Here is a 22,085-nt window from a genome sequence, read left to right as displayed (position 1 = left end):
TAAAAGTTTCCAGTAAATGAATATAGTAATCGAAAAAAAGGAAACTGATAACAACAATTAATTAGAACGTCGGTTAAAACAAGGAAATGTAAACGCACGTTTGTCGTGTGTACCTTTTTTGGTGCCGTTTAAAAACGCACGGAGCACAAATCGACTGCATTTTACTCCGGTGTTCTCCAGATAGACGTCCGCTGATGCCACGGGCAGCGAAGTGCATAGAACGAAGTAAGCCGCGCTATGGCCCCACTCTTGAGTTTCACTCTCTCCCCAAGCCCAGAATATCAAGTCTACGTCAGCCACCATTATGTTTTATTTGTAAGAATATCTGCTTGAGATAAGATGCGTCCTGCTGGGGGAAAAACGGGAAGAAGAAGAAAGGAAGACTATTACCATTTTGGAAAGTGCTCACAAAAAGCTGACTCACAAAAGGGGTGACTGAGATGCAGATAACCTGGCTGGAATTCACAAATGAAGTGGGCCAACTCTAGAAGTTGGACTACAAAAAATTAAGTAGCTTTTAAAACAGGGTAAGGTGAAAGAAACAGAAGAAAAAATACATCCTGTTTTCGAGAAGATAAGTGTGCAGCAACGAACGAGGATGCTTGTGGCAATAGCACTTTCGGTTTCGGAGCTGGCAGGAACGAGGCCTTGTGCTCACGAAAACCTTTCTTGATGCAGGCGATTGTTCCGTTCTGCCTCGTCACCGCTGGCATCAGTTTCCTGAGTCCAACGTCAGCGCAGCGTCAGCTGCATGCGACGTCAACGACCTATCAGCCTTCCCGTCAGACGATTCCAAGTTCTTCGGAGTTCTTCAGGGTTCCAGCCGTCCCACCCTCCAGTCAACCGAGTGGACTGTTCGAGTCAGCATATAAGCCGACGCGTGTCACGGAATCCCTGGGTTTCGGAGCTGGCAGGAACGAGGCCATGTGCTCACGAAAACCTTTCTTGATGCAGGCGATTGTTCCGTTCTGCCTCGTCACCGCTGGCATCAGTTTCCTGAGTCCAACGTCAGCGCAGCGTCAGCTGCATGCGACGTCAACGACCTATCAGCCTTCCCGTCAGACGATTCCAAGTTCTTCGGAGTTCTTAAGGGTTCCACCCGTCCCACCCTCCAGTCAACCGAGTGGACTGTTCGAGTCAGCATATAAGCCGACGCGTGTCACGGAATCCCTGGGTTTCGGAGCTGGCAGGAACGAGGCCATGTGCTCACGAAAACCTTTCTTGATGCAGGCGATTGTTCCGTTCTGCCTCGTCACCGCTGGCATCAGTTTCCTGAGTCCAACGTCAGCGCAGCGTCAGCTGCATGCGACGTCAACGACCTATCAGCCTTCCCGTCAGACGATTCCAAGTTCTTCGGAGTTCTTCAGGGTTCCACCCGTCCCACCCTCCAGTCAACCGAGTGGACTGTTCGAGTCAGCATATAAGCCGACGCGTGTCACGGAATCCCTGGGTTTCGGAGCTGGCAGGAACGAGGCCATGTGCTCACGAAAACCTTTCTTGATGCAGGTTAGTGATTTGCCATCTGGCCCTTTCCGATCTGTTGGTGGTTTCCTGCCAGCTCCACCCAACCAACTATTCTTGATTGCGAGCACTAGGAATAAGCACTTTCATGCCATAGTGGGTAATAGACGCAAACTATATTACAGGAAAAAAGTGTTATTTGTGCTCTTGTTGCTGTTGTTAAGTGGCGACGTAGAAACTAATCCTGGTCCTGCAACTAAGGAACAAATGGAACTCATACAATCTATGTTCACTGAACTGCAAAACGGTCAAAGAAGTGTCCTCTCGAAGTTAAATGTTATTGAAAGCAAACAAACGGAGATTCACAATAAAATAGAGAATTTAATTGCAAAAAACGAGCAATTTGAACAACGGATCTCAGATGTTGAAGTAAATAGAAGAAAGCTGGAAGCAAGACTAGACGACCTTGAAAATCGGAGCCGCAGGACAAACTTGGTGTTTTTTGGCATACCTGATGACACAGTGCGAGAGTCATGGGAGGAGTCAGAAACTCTTGTTAGACGCATCTGTAAAGGTAATCTAGATATCGATGTCACCTCAATACAAAGGGCCCACCGTCTAGGTACTTTCAAGGAACGTAGCTGTCGGCCGATTATAGCAAGCTTTCAAAATTGGAAAGAACGTGACAACATCATGCGCAACGCCTTTAAATTCAAAAACTCTGCTTACAGCGTTTCCGAGGATTTCAGTGCACTTGTCAGAGAAAAAAGGCGCAAGCTATGGGACTATTCCAAAGAAAAACGACAAGATAAGAACAACAAAGTATATCTTACCTACGACAAGCTCGTTATCAACGGAGACACGTACGCCTGGGATTTCGAACAAAGCATGCCTATACTCGTTCGTAAAAAGGCTCCACTGATTCAGCAGGATTGACGCCGTGCGAGAGATATCTGTCAAAATGCAGCTTTATCAGATGTAGATGTCTCGGTATTACTTGTGAACTTCCGTAGCATAAAAAATAAAGTGGACGATTTCTTATCTCTAGTCGAGACAATCAGACCCAAAGTTATTATGGGAACGGAGACATGGCTGCATGACTCGGTTTCTAATTGCGAAGTTTTTCCCCCTGGTTTTTCCGTATACCGCAAAGATAGAAATGGACACGGAGGTGGTGTCTGTTTGCTAATTTAATCAGACTGGAGTAGTAGTGAACTTGTTTTTTCCGAAAACGACACTGAGTCTGTATGGTGTCGAGTAGTTTTACCTAAGGGGACCACTTTAGTTTTTGGTACATTTTATCGCCCCCCAGATAGTGATGCGTACTCGATAGACAAATTGGGTGACTTGTTGACGACAATTCCAGATAGTGTATTCTTGGGAGGAGACTTTAATCTACCAGGGTTCAACTGGTCTGATGAAGTTCTTGATACAGATGGACCCCGCGCTTACTCGATGTTTGCTGACATAATCAGTGTATTTGGATTTGAACAATATGTTAAAAAACCGACGCGAGAAAATTCTGTCTTGGATTTAATTTTATGCAATTTTCCTGGCGTTGTATCCGAGGTCACTGTACTTCCCGGCATAAGTGATCACCGCGCGGTTGTTGCTAAGCTCTCGGAGCCCGGAACGCGAAAGCAAGCGGAGTGTCCACGGAAAGTATTTTTGTACGACAAAGGTAATTACGAAGCGATCGATGCAGAGCTTGAATCCTATTTTTATACATTTAGTCGTCTGTTCGAAAATAGTGACGTCGAAACTATATGGCATGCTTTTAGAAATAAAATATTAGAGCTTGCGGAGGTGTATATTCCATCGAAACAAATGAGGAAGCGTAAAAAAATAAGCCTTGGTTTAATGTAGAAATTCGCAGACTTATAGGTAAAGCGAGACGTGCTTACAAAACGCTGACCAAAAGTTGGTCAGTCCAAACTGAGCAGAAGTACAAAGAGATTAACAGGCTTCTCAAATTGCAAAAAAAATTAAGCAAAAAAGTGTTCTTTGACAAGTTTAACGAAAATCTAAAAAGAAACCCTAAAGAAATCTGGAAGTTCGTCAACGCGAACAGAAAGGAAGACACTTCTATTCCTGCGTTGAAAGTTGATGGTATTACTGTGGTGTCTGATAACGCGAAGGTTGAATGCTTTAACTCGTATTTTAAGTCGGTATTTTCGGAAGACTCTCCGCCTCTGCTATCTCCAGTGGGTTGCCGAACGCAGCAAAGCGTAATGCCCAGCATTACAATTGACATGAATGGTATAGTGAAGTTGCTGCGCGGAATTGATGCAACCAAGGCTGTCGGACCTGATGGCATTTCCCCTGTTATTTTTCTTAAGTGCAGTGAATCCATAGCGCGTTATCTTTTTGTTATATTTAGTGAAACGTTAAAGACGGGGATGGTTCCAATGGATTGGAAGATGGCAAACGTTACACCAGTTTTTAAATCGGGTTCTAAAGCCAGTGTTGAAAATTATCGCCCTATTTCATTGACATCGATCTCATGTAAGTTGTTTGAACACATTATTTACAGTAACCTTTACTCGTTCCTGGATTCATTACACTTCTTTTCCCCCTCACAGCATGGTTTTCGAAGCGGCTACTCTTGCAACACACAGCTGGTAGAATTTTATCATCATATATCCAGATCACTAGACAGCAGGAAATATGTCGACTGCGTGTTCTTAGACTTTCGAAAGGCATTTGACACGGTCCCCCATCAGTTATTATTGTATAAATTGGCTTTGCTAAACATAGATCCCAACGTCCTGAATTGGATACAAAATTATTTAGAAGGTAGTGAGCAGCGGGTTGTTTTAAACGGTACTATATCCACATCAACTCGGGTTACGTCGGGAGTGCCACAAGGGAGTGTCTTAGGGCCTTTACTTTTTCTCATATACATAAATGATATCACCGAAAACATACAGTCTCATATTAAACTGTTCGCCGACGACTGCGTATTGTACAGGGAAATAAACACGTCAGACGACCTGGCCATGTTACAAACCGACATAAATATTTTATCTTCTTGGTGCAATCAATGGAAAATGAGCCTAAATTTAAGTAAATGCAATCATATTCGTTTCTCGAGAAGTAAGCTGCACGATTCTTATAGCTACCTAATCAACGGGACTGTTTTATGTACTGTGTTTGAGTATGTTTACCTAGGAGTGCTATTTGCGGATTCCCTAAAATGGAACAGCCATATAGAACGTACAATCCTAAAGGCTAGTAAAATGTTTTATTGTATCCGTCAAAATTTTAGATCCGCGTCGCGAAACGTCAAAGAAACACTTTATTTTTCTTTGGTAAGAACGATCCTTGATTACGCGTGCGTTGTGTGGGACCCTTATCACGACTTCCTTATCAATAAACTAGAAAAAATTCAAAATCAGGCCGCGCGTTTTGTACTGAACAACTATGACCCTTATGCTAGTGTTACAGATATGAAGGCCATGCTGGGATGGGAAACACTCGAATGTAGACGAAAAAAAATAAGACTAAAATTTTTCCACCGTGTCTTTCACAACAAAACAGGAATTGATAAAGCCACTTATCTTATGGAGCCATCCTACGTTTCTACCCGTTGTGATAATTCTAAAAAGGTTGCTGTTCCCACTTACAGGACTGTCAGTTTTGCGAATTCATTTTTTGTCAAAACCGCGAGAGAGTGGAACGATCTCCCGGAAGATGTTGTGTCCATTGATGATAATGACGTTTTCTTTTTCCACTCTTTATAATGTTTTCTAAAACCCCCCTACAATAATGCCCACAGGGCGATGTAGGTACAATGTAAATAAATAATAATAAATATCACATCTCTTTTTAGTGAATTTTAGGGTATACGGAGCATTGTCTGGTGTTGTAACATAATGAAAATGGTCGTAGTCACTGAAAACCGAGAAGGACATTGTTAATTCTTGTCTGTGCACTTACCGCCTCGAGCTTTTCAAAGAGGCATACACCCACTTGGTGTCCTCTTCCCGCCTTCGATAGCAAAGAAAAAAACAAAGGGTCTAAAAAAAGCGGATATAACTTGACCCCACTCCCCCCCCCCCCCTTTTTTTGTGTAAAAATGGTTTTTATTTCTTTTTTTTTTACATTGTTGTTAGGGTCTAAACAAATATAAATTTAGGGGCTTGGTGTTGAAAACAAAAATGGTTTTGCGGAACTGAAGGGTGCCAAGCCTCGCTTTGCGCGTGAGAGTGTCACTGAGCTCGACTTTACCAAAATAAAAACAACCCTTCCTTTAGAAAAAAAAAAGTGGGGGGGGGGTCTTCAATAAAAAAGTAACGGATTAAAAGAAATCCGTTACGTAAAAAATGTAAGGGAATTACTTTAAAATTACATCAGAAAATATGTAATTATTTCGTTACTAAATTACTGATAAATGTAAGGGATTACAAGTAATTTCGTTACTTGTAACGGATTACGTACAAGTCTGGTTGTCACCGGATACTACCTTGCATCTGAATAACCTTACCATCGCTGTAAAGGAGGCGCATAAGTTTCTAGGCGTGATATTCGACAAAAAGCTAACATTCGTACCTCACTTGAAAGAACTAAAACAAAAATGCCTACTATCTTCCAATATTCTTAAGGTGCTGTCACACACTACTCGGGGGCCTGACAGACAATGTCTGCTGCGAATTTATAACTCTAGTGCGGTCCCGGTTGGATTACGGTGCACCGGTATATGCGTCGGCACGACCATCTGCTTTGAGGATGTTAGACCCAATCCAACACTTGGGGCTGCGTCTAGCCACAGGTGCTTTTCGCACGTCGCCCGTGCTGACTCTGTATGCTTAAACGCATCAGATGTCGCTTGAGCGACGCAAACAATATCTTAGTCTGTGTTATGCCTACAAAGTTTATAGGGATCCGTACCAACCTTCATTCTCCGCTCTGCGGACCTCTGCATCACTGCGGCTTTTTGAGAATAAGCCTAGTATTGTTTGGCCCTTGAGCCTTCGGACTGAGAGCATGGCAAGGTCGCTGCACCTTTCTTTTGATGAGCCTCCCTTGTTGAGACAGGCCTATAGGGTTGTTCCTTGGGACTTGGTGCCAATCTCTTACGATTGGTCCCTTTCAAGGTACAGCAAAAAGGTTGTTCCTCCTTTTGTTCTCTTGCGGGAGTTCGCAGAGCTAGGGCAGAAATATAGTGACTATCTCCACTTTTACACTGATGGCTCGAAAACGTCGACTTGCGTAGGGTGTGCAGTTTGTTCTCTCGCTTACAGTTAAGTTAGGCAACTCAACCCTCTAGCAACTATTTTTACCGCCGTATTGTATGGTATCCTGATTACTGTTGAATATATTCCAGAAAATAACATTAACAAAGCAGTTCTGTTTACTTCCAAAGTGTTCTCTTATATGATATTGTAGTGAGTGCGCAGGCGAGCTGGTGGAAATTAACCATTCTGATGTTAGCCTGAGACTGAGGCAGGAAAAGAGGAAGTTTCAAAGTAGAAGAAAAAGGAACAGTCGAGGATACGTCTCTAACACAGCTAAAGACAAGTTTATTCGGTCACCCTCTTATATGCACTCCACAATCTTCACCACAGAACCTTCGCGACCTCCAAAGTCAAAAGATAACAAAGACTCATATCTTTCCACCACAATAATCAAACGACCTTGACAATCCTACAAAGCCCCCTCACCAACACAACCTATCTCCTCTCTCCCGGAAGACGATCGACCTTCGCGTACATAGCACACCCTCCTCCTCTCCTCCCCGGCCCACAATCCCGAAACAACCCGGCAACAAAAGATACCAATCCACCTGATCCAAACCAAAGACACAAAGGAGGAAACCACTTACACCCTTTCACAATCAACAACCACTTAACAAAACTCTCAAATCCGCAAGAAGGTTTTTGCACTGCTGCTAAGCTGTAACGACACTTGACTAATGCAGTTGCCCATTGATTTCATTCTTATTGTTTCCTTTACAACCCTTTTGATGTCGTTTACTTCCCTGTGTATTATTTCTGTTTCGGACCAGCGTGGTATACAATTATTACATTCTTGAACATGTTTCGCTATTTCCGAATCAGTCGCGTTGTTTTTGACATTTCTTTTGTGTTCAGTCAATCTATCATTTATACACCTCGACGTTTGACCCACATACTTAAAACCACATTCTAGGGGAATTTCGTATACCACTCCATTATCACACGGAATAGACTTTTCTCGGTGCATTTTTGTGCATTCCCTTACACTCTTGTGGAAGGGCGTGAGCTTACTCAATTTATAGTCGGAACTAAAAACCAGATCAACATCGAACTTTTTTGCACAAGCCTTCAAGTTGTGAGAAATTTTGTGATAGTACGGAATTACAGTAGTTCTATGTTTTGGCCTTTGCTTTGGTTCTGCTCTACATTTGTCTGCGAATTTTACGGATAACTGTTTCCCTACGAATAAAATTCGCAGACAAATGTAGAGCAGAACCAAAGCAAAGGCCAAAACATAGAACTACTGTAATTCCGTACTATCACAAAATTTCTCACAACTTGAAGGCTTGTGCAAAAAAGTTCGATGTTGATCTGGTTTTTAGTTCCGACTATAAATTGAGTAAGATCACGCCCTTCCACAAGAGTGTAAGGGAATGCACAAAAATGCACCGAGAAAAGTCTATTCCGTGTGATAATGGAGTGGTATACGAAATTCCCCTAGAATGTGGTTTTAAGTATGTGGGTCAAACGTCGAGGTGTATAAATGATAGATTGACTGAACACAAAAGAAATGTCAAAAACAACGCGACTGATTCGGAAATAGCGAAACATGTTCAAGAATGTAATAATTGTATACCACGCTGGTCCGAAACAGAAATAATACACAGGGAAGTAAACGACATCAAAAGGGTTGTAAAGGAAACAATAAGAATGAAATCAATGGGCAACTGCATTAGTCAAGTGTCGTTACAGCTTAGCAGCAGTGCAAAAACCTTCTTGCGGATTTGAGAGTTTTGTTAAGTGGTTGTTGATTGTGAAAGGGTGTAAGTGGTTTCCTCCTTTGTGTCTTTGGTTTGGATCAGGTGGATTGGTATCTTTTGTTGCCGGGTTGTTTCGGGATTGTGGGCCGGGGAGGAGAGGAGGAGGGTGTGCTATGTACGCGAAGGTCGATCGTCTTCCGGGAGAGAGGAGATAGGTTGTGTTGGTGAGGGGGCTTTGTAGGATTGTCAAGGTCGTTTGATTATTGTGGTGGAAAGATATGAGTCTTTGTTATCTTTTGACTTTGGAGGTCGCGAAGGTTCTGTGGTGAAGATTGTGGAGTGCATATAAGAGGGTGACCGAATAAACTTGTCTTTAGCTGTGTTAGAGACGTATCCTCGACTGTTCCTTTTTCTTCTACTTTGAAACTTCCTCTTTTCCTGCCTCAGTCTCAGGCTAACATCAGAATGGTTTGTGTTCTCTTAGCTATTTCATCTTTAGCAGACAGTAAGAATGCTCTTGTGCAGTAGGTTTGTTTTCAGATAAACAAAGCTTTCCATCTAGGACAAGTTATAAAATTCTGCTGGGTGCCCAGTCATGTGGGCATTCCTGGTAACGAGAATGCAGACCACCTTGCACTTTCTGCAAAAAACTACACGGAAACGTCTCTTGGCCTGCCACACCAAGACCTCAAGCCAGCCTTAGAGGGCAACTCTGCCCGAAACTCAAAATGAAATAAATTACTGGTATCGCTGTAGTGACACAAAATACAACACCAGCCAAAATATCACGTCCGTGGGACGCCGCATTCTCAACTAATGCCGATAATAAAAATGAGACTCACCGCGAGCCGCTGCTCCTTAGCGGGCGGCCAGCGGGTTGCTGATTGTAAAGCAACATTGGGCCGTAACATCAGTATCGTTCTCTTTTTTTCCTCTGATCCGGGCGTTGCGCGGAGTGCGCTTCTTTGAGCCGCTACCAGCGCTACTTCGGCTTGTGATTGGCGTGTTTAGCCGTTGCTTTTATCGTGAGCCCGTGTAGCTCCACTATAGCCTTTTGTTTATTTGCTTGTGAGGACTGCAAGACTCGTTTTAGTGAGCAACTCGGTGCGTCCCAGACTGCCCAGCTGTTCCTCGAAAGATGCCGAGTACAACTTGAAGCTCTGTCGGCTGCTCAAACAACCCGCTGCACAACCCGGAGGTGCTTTTTCACAAGTTTCCAACGGACCGGAAATTGGAGAAGGTGTGGGTGAACGCTGTTCGGCGAGTGGACTTTGGATTTCGGCTTTTACGCGCCCGAGGAAAAAGAACAAAAACACACACACAAAAAAAACAGACGTGTGCAGCCCAGCGCACGTCTGTTCGGGCGCCGCGGCCCGCGCCGGAGAGCCTCGGAGCTTTGTGTCTCGGACTGACCCGCAGCGCGATAGCGAGAGGGTTCCCAGTACTTTATGTCACTGGCAGCACGGCGCAGAGCAACGCCGCTCCATCCACGGAGCCCCGATGACAATTCCCCGCAGGGGGCACCTGTGAAAGCAGGTGTTTGGAGAGTGGCGTCTCCACGGACCCCGAGCCATGCGGGTTCGCCCGCCCACGTCTGGCTGTGCGTGGCTTTCCCGTGTCCGGGGAAAAGGGCATCCTGGTGGTTGAGCCGAGCCCGGGGTAGGGTTGGACCCTTCGGGGCCCCCCGGGTGAGGCAATACACCACTTCGGCCCCTGCTTCTCGTAGACGGGACTCCTGGTAAGGCCCGGCCAGGATGATTCAGCCTAGTCGCCTTTTCTTCTACTATCCCCTCCGATCTTTCACTCCCACCTTTACTTATACTTCTCTCTCTTTTCTCTCCATTCCCCTTTCACCTTCTTGGCGGCAAGGGCCAACCTTGAGTGGAGAAGGACGCTAGTCTAGACCCATTCTTGGGTATAACATCTGGGTAGGTGCTACTTGAGTAACGTGCACAGCAAAGCCATTTTTGTTATGTGCCGTTACCCTGTCCCATGTTGGGCTCCATGGTGGGCGGCACACCGGAGGTGTCGAAGATCTCCCATTTTTATATGGGTTCCAAAGCAAAACTTCCTTCTGATCGATCTCTGAAAAGAGTTCGCACCGAAGCCACCGTTCCTCTAAAGACTAGAGATAACACTCAAGCCTTCTCAAAGTTTCTAGTAATACACTGCGAATACGAACTACCACTTGGAAAGCTGTCCCCATTCCTTGTGGCAAAAACCTTGGAATCATGTGTTGGAAAATCTTACAAAGCAAAGAAGCTTCGCTCTGGAGACCTCCTTGTCGAGGTTGAAACTGAGCAACAAAGTAAAGCGCTCCTTGGACTTACTAGTATAGCTGATCGCAAAGTCACAGTAACGCCACACCGATTTCTCAACACCATTCAGGGCGTGATCTCCGAAGATGATCTGTTGGAAAGTACTGAAGATGAAATCCTTGAAGGACTAAGCAATCAGGGTGTGATTGCAGTGAGGCGTATTACCTTTCGTCGAGAAGACCAAGAGAAGCCTTCGAAGCACCTTGTGCTTACATTTAACTCCACAACCCTCCCCCAGACGGTCAAGGCTGGCTATCTCAACTGCAAGGTTCGACCGTTTATCCCCAATCCGAGACGTTGCTTTAGCTGCCAGCGTTTCGGACATGGGGCAGCCACTTGCAGGGGACGGACAACCTGCGGAAAATGTTCAAGCAATGATCACCCTACTGACAGCTGTGCAAGTGATTTTTCCAAATGCGTGAACTGTTCAGGTGCTCACCCTGCATACTCCCGTTCATGCCCAAAGTTTAAAGAAGAAAAAGAAATACTAACGCTGAAACCCAAAGAAAATCTGACCTACTTTGAAGCACGAAAACGCCTCTCATTCCTACAGAGAGGCACCTACGCCGCTGCGGTCAGCAAGGGGGCTGCACCGACAACGGCTTCCGTGGGGACACAGGTCTGCCTTTTAGACCTTTCTGCCCCGCGCAAACCTCAAGCCCCCAAAATCTCACCTGGAATCCCTCAAGAACAGAGGGATTCAACTCAAACCGCATCCTCAAAGGCGACGGCCCCGCGCCGTATGCCCGCACGTTCTCGTGAGAAAACTGTGACGACAGAGTCACAGTGCCTTGAGGGGCGCCCTTCATGTTCCTCGCATCGCGAGGTTGAGGCAATGGATGTCTCCAGCAGTCCGCCGGAGCCTCCACCTGCCCCGAAGGTTGGTAAAATCTCGTCAAAAGTTGAGGACCCAAAGAAAAAGACCAAAGCGACAGGTCCAGAAGCTGGCACATTGCAAGTGCTTAGTCGTGGACGCTGTTTCAACACCCAAAAATTTTCATTAACACTTCATACACCTCACAGCATCACTGTTCTTTGTCGCTCACCTGCATTACCTCACTCACTCTTAGGGATCAGTTGGGACAGAGGAATGATGGCGACTCCCTCGCCAGTGGCGTTGGCCCAAAGTCTCGACCCCCTTGGAGGTCAGAGGGGGCAGCTCCACAAGGATCAGCCAGAGGACTATTGGCGACTCCCTCGCCTGGGGCACTACCTCTATTTTTCTTTCCCCGAAGGCTTGGTCGGAACTGCCCTCCTGTTGACATCCACACCCATTCATGTCCTCTTTCGTTTTTTATTAAATTAGTTTTTCGATTTTTCCTTAGAACCTTAGTTTGTGAGTGGTGCATTACAGCTTTAGCTGCTTATGCGCTAAGGCTACGAACTCGAGGTCCCGAGTTTCAAACTTGTAACCGACAATGAGTCTTATTCAATGGAACTGCCGAGGTCTCCTACATAATTATGACGATGTTTGCTCCCTTTTGGAGGAATATCGTCCACTGGCAGTGTGTCTCCAGGAAACTCACTTGAAGGGAAGTCAGTCAGGAGTCTTTAGGCACTTTCATTTTTTCCGCAAGGATAGAGATCACTCGTCTTACTCTTCTGGCGGCGTGGCCATAGTAGTGCAAAAATCAGCTGCATGTGTTGAGGTTTCCGTGCAGACCGCCTTGGAAGCAGTAGCTGTTCGCATTCTGTCAGACCGCCTGATAACCCTTTGTTCACTTTACATTCCTCCAAACTTTCATTTAAGGTGTTAAGATCTTGAGTCACTCATCGCGCAACTCCCCCATCCATTCATTATTCTTGGCGATTTTAATGCACACAATCCTTTATGGGGCAGTACTAGACGCGATACTCGTGGAGCAATTGTCGAACGGTTTATTTTATCTACAAATTTGTGTCTGTTTTACGAAAAGAAACCCACAAACTCATTTACATCAACTGACCTCTCTGTAAGTGAACCTATTTTATTTTCACTCTTTTCGTGGCAGGTTACAGATAATCCTTTAGGTAGTGACCACATGCCGATTGTTTTAAGACGAAATAACCCAGGTGTGACCCTCCCCAGCCGAACTCCCCGCTGGAAATTTGAGAAGGCAAACTGGTCACAATTCAGTGAATTCTCACTGCTGGCATGCACATCTCTTGACAAGCTTTCAATGGATGAAGTGAACGAATACTTAACGAATTGTATCCTTCAGGCAGCCATAATGGCAATCCCCATGACCTCGGGACGCCTCCCACGCCGTCCCAAGCCTTGGTGGAACGAAGAATGCTCAGAATCACGAAAAAAACAAAACAAGGCATGGAGCATATTTCGACGGTATCCGACATCGAGCAATCATCTTCACTTTAAGCAAATGAAGGCCCGTGCACGGTACATTCGCCGGCAATCAAAAAGAACAAGTTTCCAAGGGTATGCGACATCAATAAATAGCCACACATCCCCGAAAGAGGTCTGGGACCGAATTAACAAAATCAATGGAGGTTATACTGCTTTCACCATCCCCCTGTTGTCCTGCAACGGAACCTGTCCAGAAAGTCTAGAGGAACAAGCCGATATTCTCGGGGAACATTTCGAGTTTGTTTCAAGTTCCAGGCACTATTCACCATCATTTCTTCGGCTAAAACAACGGGAAGAAGCCAGGACCATAAAGGCACCTGGCAGTGCACGGGAGCCGTACAATAGATTCTTCACCCTTATTGAACTAAAGATGGTCCTTCATAACGTCAAACCCTCGGCAACTGGTCCTGACGGTATCCACTACTTCATGTTGAATCATCTCCACCCGTCTACACTTGATTTGGTTTTATACCTTTTCAACAGAATATGGGAGGAGGGACGTTTTCCATCAGCTTGGAGAACGGCTACAATTATCCCTCTACTTAAACCTGGAAAAAACTCGGATGCTGCTACTAGTTACAGGCCAATCGCATTGACGAGCTGCTTGTGTAAAACCCTCGAAAAAATGATTAATAGACGACTGATGCAGCACTTGGAAAAACATTGCATCCTGGATAAATACCAGTGCGGTTTCCGCTCATTCCGCTCAACACAGGATCAGTTGGTTCGATTGGAGACAACTGTTCGAGAGGCCTTTGTCAATAGACAGTACTGCCTCTCTGTGTTCTTCGATCTCGAGAAAGCATGCGATACTGCCTGGCGGCATGGAATTTTGAGGGACTTGATTGACATTGGTATCCAGGGCCGCATGTTCTTTGCCATTGAAAGCTATTTAGGTAGACGCACCTTCCGAGTAAGGCTGGGGTCTGTACACTCACGATGGTTCGTACAGGAAAACGGTATTCCACAGGGCGGTGTCCTAAGTGCTACTCTGTTTGCTATAAAAATCAATTCTATCGCGCGTGTCATACCACCATCGGTCCACTATTCGCTATATGTAGATGACCTCCAGATCGCTGTTTCCTCATGTAAACTTGCAATCTGTGAACGGCGTGTTCAACTGACTATTAATAATGTGACAAGGTGGGCTGACAATAACGGATTTAAGTTCTCCACGGAGAAGACTGCTTGTGTTCGTTTTTCACGAAAACTTGGTGTGATGCCGACGCCTTCGTTGACCATATACAGTGCACCAGTTCAGATAAAAACTGAGTATAAGTTTCTAGGGCTTATATTCGACTCCAAGCTCTCTTTCAGCCAGCATATCAAAACTCTAAAACAAAAATGCCATAAATCCCTTAATATTTTAAGAGTTCTCTCCCACATGACTTGGGGCTCCGATCGACTGTGCCTTCTAAGAATCTATAGGTCGATTGTGCGGTCACGCCTAGATTATGGATGTTTGGTGTATGGATCAGCGAGTGCATCAACACTGAAAATGTTGGATCCAATCCATCATGCAGGGATCAGACTTGCCACTGGTGCATTTCGTACATCCCCTGTGCTGAGCCTCTATGCCGAAGCTAATGAAATGTCTCTAGAGAAAAGGCGAGATGTCCTAGGTCTAATGTATTCGCTTAGGATACGGTCGGTAGTACAACATCCGTGTCGGGAACTAGTCGAGGGAACACGTTTTGAACGAACCTTCCAAAGCAAGCCCGCTGTTAAGCCTCCCTTTTCTTTGCGGAACAAGACTGCGGCCGCATCAGCTAACCTTCAGACAAACCCACCTGTTGCTCAGCTTTTGGGAACAGTGGCACCATGGGAACATGGTCTGCTCATCACAGACTTGTCACTTACTGAGTACACTAAGAAAAATACCCCACCAGAAGTTTTGAAACAGGAATTCTTTGAGCTACAAAATACATATAAAGACTACACCAGCTTTTATACTGACGGCACAAAAACCGATTCCTGTGTCGGATGTTCCGTGATTGGACCATCACTTAAATGTGTGCGGAGGATTAATTCCAGTGCAACTATCTTGACTGCCGAGTTATACGGTTTACTATTGGCCACAGACTATATTATCAAAAATAGGCATACATACTCTGTAGTTTACACTGATTCACTAAGTGCTCTGAGAGCACTCAGATCCTTTGAGATAGCGAAAAACCCTATAATAACTCAGCTACAACATAAAGTGGCTGCTGCGGCTAGGGACAACAAATTGCAGATAGTCTTTTGCTGGGTGCCTAGTCACGCGGGTATTCCCGGCAATGAAGCTGCTGATCGTGCCGCTTCCACATGTGCTACAAGGTCGATCTTGACGACATACCCTACCAAGACTACAAAGCGACTGTAAAGAAAAGTATCAAGTGTAAATGGCAAGAGGAATGGTCCCGCGAAACCAACAACAAACTTCATGTTGTGAAGCCGATGCTACAGGAGTGGGCGAGTGCCCGTCATAGGGACCGTTTTTTCGAGGTAATCCTTTGTCGGCTAAGAATTGGCCACACACATCTAACACATGGGTATCTGCTTCGTCGAGAGGATCCACCTGCATGCGAACACTGCTCAAAACCATAAACAGTAGTTCATATCCTTCTTGAGTGCCCCGCATATCACAGATACCGCCCATTCTACTTTGCCCAGTTTTATTCAGCACAGATGCCTTTACACCTTGCTCTTTTGCTTGGAGATGAACCTTTTATAAATCATACAAATGTTTTTAAATTCCTAGAAAGCACTGGACTTTTACATCGACTTTAAACTTGCTTTGCAATTTTAAATTTTTCATCCACATTATTTATATACAGATTCATGCACATCCTTTTATTCTATCACTGGCCACTAGAGCCCTCTTTCCTCTCTAGAAACCATTTATGAAATAGTCACGGACTTTGGCGCTCTATAGCCTTAGATGCTTTTGCGCCAATAAAACTCAATCAATCAATCAATCAACCCCGATGACAATTTAGGCCTAGCGACGAGTACGGAAGACCGCACACACGGCGACAGCCGGCGAGTACGGCACCGAACGAGTTCACTCGTTTTCCAGTCGATAGCCTTTGGGTGTACGCACTAACTCTTGCTACATATGCTGGATAACTACACTATATAGGATTAAAACAAAATCAGCTTACCTCCTATCTTTAGACGGCTAGCGCAACAGGGGTAGGTGCCGCTCGGCCTGCGTACTCGTTGAACGTGAACGATCCTGACGTCACATTCACATAGTGGCTGACTTCCAGTGTTGCCGGAGCCTCGAGCGGCTAGTTTCGGTTTTGTTGGCCTCGCCTCAAACAAAACTTTGAGGTTTCAATATCTTTAAAACTACCCACAGTAACATGAAAAAAATTACACCTTGTAATTAAGGGACGCTGACTGGACTAAAAACAGTCATAATCCCAAAATGGAAAGTATGGACCGGAGTTACCCTTTAAACAAGTCAATTATTAAGTTATGGCAGCTGGATTGGGACACACAGATCGATAACTAACTCCACATTATTAAGCCCAACTTAGAAGTAAGGGAGAGTTCCTCCCATAAGGACCGCCGTTCGGAAGTCCTTTTGTGCCGCTTGAGAATTGGTCATTCTCGATTGACACACCTGCACTTGCTCTACGGTGAAGATGTCAAGCTCTGTGAAAAGTGTGAGAAAGTGTTAACTGCCCTTCACATCCTTTGGAATTGTAGATTTCTTGAACATCAACGCCGAAGATAGTTTCCTTAACTTTTCAGAAACCACCTTCCATTTCATCCTTATTTTTTGCTTGGTGATAGACCTTTGGTACCATTTGCTCGCGTTTTAAGTTTCCTACATGCAATTTGCTTTTTGCACCTGATATAGGTAGACAAGTAAGTTTAGATGTAACTGCATGCTAGGCTTTTTAAGTTAACTTTCTTGGCGCAATATGGCCACAGTCGCTCTTGCGCCATTGAACCCCAATCATCATCACGCGGTTGGTACATACTTGGATAAAAACAACTTGAGGAAGAAGTTTTCACTAGAGCTCGTTGATAGTCAGCCGTCTCATCTCATCTCCTGTTTTCTTTCTATGTTTTTTCTTAAGTTCAGGCTGTTTTAGTCCATGCTTTCATTTTTCTATTTTTGGTTGAGAGGCAAGGTGTCTCCGGCGCTGTGTTTTTTCTTTTCACAACGACCAACTAGCTCAGTTCTCGACTCGCTGTAAGCACCTCTCGCCGTAAGCAGAACCGCAGAGTGCCACAGGAAACTAAGCGTCTGCGGCGTTCGTACGAGAGCGTAGGACGAAACCTACATCATTGCCCTGCGATGCTTCACTAGCTGACCTGCTGCCAGCGTTGCTCACCCGCTGTCGGGCTGCTAACTCGGCTGGTACAACATTTTTAATATTGGTTTTAATCGGGAATGCGACGTTGGTTCCACGTGATATTTTGGGTATGACCTTATTTTGATCTCCTAAAGCGATATCGGCCCCTTTTATAGAATCTATGTTTTGGGGGAGTTGCCCTTTTAAAGTAGTTGGTCAGGGACTGGAGCAAAGCCTATTTTTCGGGCAAGAAAACGGCGTGCCTGAGCACTGCTACCAGGACTGGTACTGACGCTCTGAATATCTTAAAAGCTGTCATCCTGGACACCAGACAGTACACCAAAAAGGGAAAATTTCAGATTGTGATAGAGCTTCATCATCGTTAGCAATACTGCGTCCGCGTTACTGATGCTGAAGTCCTTCCTCTTGTTCGACATGCGAGACTCCACATACAGGTCGCAAATGTTGTAGAATAACTTAAAATGGCACACAGGTTAGTGATACAAGGGCCGGTTTGTTTTTAACCCGTACAATCCCGAGCACTTGTTCTTTCTCAAGCTGTAGGGTATCAGCTTGGCTTCCAATGTCTTTCTTCGAGCTGTGAAGTTCAGCCTTGAAGAGCTGAAACACTAAAAACAACTCTGGTGTCAACAAGAATTATGTTGACGTGACTCTCATACTGGGCACGCAATGTTTACTCTCTCCCCTTTACAAAAATTGTTATACCTTTCTATAGAAAAGTTTCCGAAAAAGTCAATAGAGGATATAGAATGTCAACAGCTTGTCTCTTGCTATTAAATGTCAACAGCTTCTCTACAGAAAAGCATCAGAGAAAGTCTGTTGACATCCTATTGAAAATTGACCCACTTTTTTATTGAAAGTCAGCAGACTTTCTGTGATGCTTTTCTATTGAAAATCTCTTGAAAAGTCACGGTTGAATATTAAATGTCAACAGCTTTTCAAAAGAAAAGCGTAAAAAGTCGGTTGGCTTTTTATTGAATATTGGCCCACTTATTAATTGAAACTCAACAGACATTCTGTGATGCTTTTTGTTGAAAAGCTGTTGACATTCAATATTCCCTGTTGACTTTTTTTACAGCATTTCAAAAGAAAAGTACAGTGCTCAACGAAACGAAATGGGCCAGCGGAACGCGTGGCCTCCAGAACTTGCTGCGCCATCTACCGATAAAAGACGGGCTGCCTGGTGACGCGAGTCGCGCATGCGCAAAACTGATACGAGCGCTCAGCGGCTGTTCGCACACAGGCGCGCAACCCCCGATAATCTGCGCAGGCCATGATTTTGCGGAGTGACCACGTTTATTTTTCCTCAGAGACACTGTCGTGATGATGTGCATGAGTTTATCTTGCTTCAAATATATAAAAAAGAAAAGATAAAGCTTCATTTTTTATTCCATAAAAGATTGATGAGCCAGCGCGTCCGGCCTTTTGCAGCTATAATATATTAATGCAGAGTTTTATTTTTTCGTGGTTTTATTCAATTTTAGCGAGCGTCTGACAGTCATTAAAAAGCGTGTGCTGTGTCAACATAGTTTATTTGACATGTTACACAATGCTGCGCCTACCAGAAAAAAAATAATATAAGTAACGTGCTTGTTTTATTATCAGCACCTTACTCTAATATTTGCAGAACTCTCCATTGGCTTCACAAATAGCATTCATGCGACGCGGAAGGGATTCATAAAGATTCACCACCAACTCTGGACATTGCCGCAGCCTGTCCCATTCTTCCTTCACAGCATCCCATAGCTGGTCAGTCGTGACGGAGTGAAGTCCTCGCCGCGATAGCTGGATCTTCATGTTTCCCCAGATGTTCTCGATGGGGTTCATGTCAGCCCCTTTTGGGGGCCATGGCATAACCGCCACTCCGCGTTCCTCTAGAAGGTCACGCACACGATTTGACTGATGAACAGGACAAAGGTCATGTTGAAAAAAAAAAGCATCCGTCAGGGAAAGGTCCCTCAAGAACGTAAGGAATGAGCTCGTGCTCAATGACGTCGCAATACGTTTCGGAGTTAAGCCTCTGGATTCTTACAAGTGGACCAAGTCCTTCCGCTGACAATGCCCCCCAGACGTTAACGGTTTGTCGCCCACTCCTGCCCACACGCTGCAAGTAAGGGGCATCATACCTGAAACATCAAAATCACAAATTATAAGATCCGGCTTGTTAAAAATTGTCGTGTTGCTCAAAAGTAACATACCGTGCACCTCGCGGTCTCCAAACTTGTTTTCCTTGGTGCCAGTCAGTTGAGAAAGAGGACTCGTCGCTGAAAACAACGGTTTTCCAGTCTTGAATCGTCCATGATGTCTTTTCCATGGCAAACCGCAGGCGGATATCTTTTTGTCGAGGAGTTAAAATTGGCTTCTTGCACGCAGCATAGCTCCTAATACCCGCTTCTGCAAGACGGCGTCGCACAAGTTGGTCACTGACATTCAGACCAAGTTCGCCTCGAATGTCACGGGCCGTAATAAAAGGCTGGTCGACTGCAGCCGCGACGATCCATCGATCTTCCTCATCGGTAGTGGACCTTGGGTGGACGTCGTGAGGAGCGTCATGGATGCGGCCGTTGTCGTCTCGAAACGCCGTGAAAATTCGGGCCACTGCGGTTCGGGTCCTTCCTGTCATCCGGGCGACTTCTCGTTGGGGCATTCCCGCGCGGCATAGGGCCACAATTCGCCAGCGTTCGTGAATTGGCACTCGCGACGGCATCTTCACGAATGGATACTGATGGCAGTGAACCGACAATTTATAGAAAAATAAATGTGAAGTGAAATGGCACTGTGCTTTTTATTAAAAGAAAAAAATATTGCCCTTTTGTTCCTTTTCTTTCATATTTGAGACAAGATAAAAGTATGCACAGGGCGTCAAACAGATCGCGATAAAACCACGCGGCGATTAAATAATAAAAAAAGGCTATCACTCTGCAGAGATTACCCATCGAGAGTTGTGCACAGCGTGGGAACAGCCGATGAGCGCTCGTATCAGCTTTGCACACCTCCGACTCGCGTCACCAGGCAGCCCGTCTTTTATCGGTAGATGGCGCAGCAAGTTCTGGAGGCCACGCGTTCCGCTGGCCCATTTCGTTTCGTTGAGCACTGTACCATCAGATGTTTTCTTGGCTCAATGGAAAAGTGACACGGAAGATATGAGATGGCAACTATTTTTCATTAGCTTTTCAATTTACTTTAGTGAATATTGTACCACGTTTCTTGGTTACTCGAGGCTATTCATATTGCACGTTTGCCTTTGACATTATGCCATTCATTAACCCTCTTCTGCTGCCTTTTGATCACATTGTATAATTAAAAAAAAATTTGAGATGGTTGTGATACGTCATTTGTGTACTTATAACTATTCCTGATGATTGAAATCGTGCCATTGGATTTCACTCAAGTTTATTAGTTCCAATACTACAAGTCTATTCTTTCGAGTCCTTTGACAGCATGTTGTTGTTTTTTTTTTTTACTTCGCGTCATCCACCTTGCAATGGCTGCAGACGTAGGCTGGGGAAGGAAAACGTTTTTGCTACAATCAGCCAGAATCAATACTTTTGTTGAGGAACCAAGGAATACGAAGGCAATTACGCTAGACAAATCGGTCGGTGCGACCTTTTCCTTTACTGTTCGTTTTTCAGACTGATAAAAATTACAAAATGCATGAGCTCCCGCCGCTTCTCTTCTTCCTCATCGCCCGGTTGCAACATCCTCCCCGAGCCTGAAGTTGACTTGGACGAATTTCCAGCAAATAAAGTTTCTGCGCGGGTCTCTTTATGAGCGTACCGTTTTGCTGTTTCACGAGACAGGCACGAACAATTCCGTCAGTTCCGGGGTACGTCTCTACGATTCTCCCCAGTTCCCAGAACAGCTTGGATGCTCGGTTATTTTCCACTATGACTACGTCGTCCACTTTCAGGGAGCAAGTATTGGTGACGAGATATTGATGAGCTGACCGCAACTCCAACAGGTACTCAGACCGCCAGCGTTTCCAAAAATGTTCCATGATTATTTTTCGATACTGGAACTGGCGAGCTGTTTCCTTCTGTGTCACGCATCCTGGGCGGTCGTTAGACAAGCTTGTTTCTGGTAGAACTGTCAAACTTTGCCCTATTAAGAAATGTGCTGGCGTGATGACTGAGGGGTCTCCTACTCCCGAGTAGAGATATGTCAGTGGTCTTAAGTTTACCATTGCTTCCACCTCAGCAAGGACAGTCGTCAGTGCTTCGAAGCATAGGCTGCTTCTGCCCAACACTTTCTTAAGTGCTGCCTTGACAGATCGAACGAGCCTCTCCCACCACCCGCCCCACCATGGAGCGGCCTCCACAATGAACTTCCAGTTGATTCTGTGTTCTGCAATGTATGATTTGAAAACTTCTTGCTCCAGTGCACCCAATGCCTTCTGGATGTCTTTTGATGCTTTCTTGAAGGCTAGTGCATTATCAGAATATATGTCCAGTGGTATGCCTCTTCTTGCTATAAAACGCCGGAATGCAAGCAAGAAAGCTTCAGCAGTGAGGCCCGTTGAGAGCTCGAGGTGAACTGCTCGCGTGGAGGCGCATGTGAAAAGTACGATGTACGCTTTGCTGCAGCTACCGTCGTTTCTTTTTGCGTACAGCGGCCCTGCGAAGTCGACTCCGGTTACCTCGAACGGCTTTGCCTTCTTGATTCGATCTGTCGGTAGCGGAGCTTGCTCAACAGCAGTTGGCCTCGCATTC

Source organism: Ixodes scapularis, unplaced genomic scaffold (assembly GCF_016920785.2).
Source record: "Ixodes scapularis isolate PalLabHiFi unplaced genomic scaffold, ASM1692078v2 ptg000597l_1___fragment_1__unscaffolded, whole genome shotgun sequence".
Taxonomy (NCBI): Eukaryota; Metazoa; Arthropoda; class Arachnida; order Ixodida; family Ixodidae; genus Ixodes; species Ixodes scapularis.
The sequence above is the reverse complement of the archived record's forward strand: the minus strand, read 5'-3'. Positions refer to the sequence as shown.